Source organism: Lathyrus oleraceus, chromosome 5 (genome assembly GCF_024323335.1).
Source record: "Lathyrus oleraceus cultivar Zhongwan6 chromosome 5, CAAS_Psat_ZW6_1.0, whole genome shotgun sequence".
NCBI lineage: Eukaryota > Viridiplantae > Streptophyta > Magnoliopsida > Fabales > Fabaceae > Lathyrus > Lathyrus oleraceus.
This window is the reverse complement of record NC_066583.1, coordinates 221883674-221885545: the sequence shown is the minus strand read 5'-3', so window position 1 is coordinate 221885545 and position 1872 is coordinate 221883674. Positions and strand designations below refer to the sequence as shown.

The 1872-nt window shown below is 37.0% G+C and overlaps 1 long non-coding RNA gene across 1 annotated transcript; it reads right to left on the bottom strand.

Annotated features, from left to right (window-relative positions):
• Positions 1-323: 323 nt before the first annotated feature.
• On the bottom strand, positions 324-1542 carry LOC127083115 (uncharacterized). The gene is made up of 2 exons (XR_007788307.1): positions 1056-1542; positions 324-608 (listed from the first exon to the last, which is right to left on the bottom strand). It is a non-coding gene; the product is annotated as an uncharacterized LOC127083115 (long non-coding RNA).
• Positions 1543-1872: the final 330 nt, after the last annotated feature.

Below are 1872 nucleotides of genomic sequence, written 5' to 3'. Positions count from 1 at the left end.
TGAACCAGGTCCATTTCTTGGTCAGACCACCAAATAGACCATGTCACGGACAACCAAATGGACCAACCAGACCAACTTTTGAACCTAGTCCAATTTTCATATTTTTGATCCATTTCCTTTTTAAGTCATTTTCACTTTGTAAATCATGATCATTAAAATTTCAAATTTCATGATTCAAATGGCCAATTTCACTTTCATTAAAACCATGACCTTCCTTTCAAATACTTTTAAGTTTCATCATAAATTAAGTTCCATTATAATTTCATAAGCTAACCATTTACATTTCCATACAATTTCAAAATTCAATTCAAACTACATTCAAATTCAAAATTATAGCATTCATTTCAAATGCATTTAATTTCCAAACATTTCATACAAATTCCATTTCCAATTACATTACAATCATAGGCTAACATTCCTCGTTCAATTTAAACTACAACATAATCAAGACTCTAACATTCCATATGCAAGCAATGTCCAATTTCTTTCACCAAGAAAATCCCATTTCAAACCAAAGCAAGTCCAAGAAACCAAATCCATAGCATCCAAGTTGCATAAGCCAAACCATTCCAATGCGCACACATAAGCCTTTTCGTTTGACTATGAACCTTCAAACCAACAAAACCATTAGCAACCAACATTTAAAGCTAACTTTCAACAAGTCCTAACAAGCAAGCAATTTTGAATTCCAAATCAATCCAAAAGCACTTCACGAAGCCAAGTGAAACACGATACGGAAACGAATAAAGAGGAGTACATGCATAAACAGTAAATAATCCAAATGACATGAGCTGAGCGGAAGCATAAAATGGCGCAGTTTAAAACACCAGCCAAGCTGCGTAAACCGTAAAACTCAACAATCCAAAACGACGCGCATCCTCTAAAACGACGAAAAAGAAGGCGTAAACAAACATAATTGAAACACAAACAAAACCATGTAAAACGCAAATTCATTGCATGGAATTTCACAAGGGAACTATATTGATTCTTCCTCTCTCTCGACTCTTGGTAGAACGTCTTTCATAACTTTCTGTCATCACCGTTAATCCACCAACCTGTTCTTGGATGCATTACCATCAACCACCGCGCGACACCTACGAATCCTCCGTTAATCCAGACCTCAAGAAAGAGATTAGTGACACAGGAAAAGAACTGTAGGATCGGGCAAAGCTTCAAGATCCAAGAGCTTCGATCCACCGTTGCCGTCGCCGGTAGGAATTTCTTCCTTCCGTGTTATCCATTCATCTGTTCTGATGTGAATCGTGGTCGAGTCTGCTTCTTTCTTTCATTCGCCGCTCGTATTGTTCTGTCGAAGTCGCGTGTTGGAGATTCCGTTTTGGTGTAGGTGGAGAGGTGTTACGTTTCGGTTAAGAGAGACGTCAGAGGTGTGAGAGCGTGGGAGATTGTGAATCACCGCCGCCGGTGAAGAACCGGTGCGGCTTTTCTTCGGTGCATTCTCGAGAGTGAGTGTGAGGAAGAACGAAGTGAGCTTCACACTGCTTCATGTTCCTTTGCTTTGGGCTCAGCTATCTCAATTAGGCCCAATGCACTTTGCAATGCATACCCCGCTCATCCTATCCATACACCCCCTGCGGTTGGGCTTGGAACTGTTCCAGGCCCATTGTGCACTTCATTTGATTTTTCTATTTTGATAATTCTTTTTTATTATTAGATTTTTAGTTGATATTAATTTTGACATCTGTTTTAATTTTGATGTTAATAGTAGTAGATTAATTAGAATTCTAATGTGATTTAGAATGATTCTAGAAATTAATTTTGTTAATATTTTAGATATTAATTTTGTTAATATTTTAGAGATTAATTTTGTCAATGTTTTAGATATTAATTAATTGATAATTTTTGACATAAATT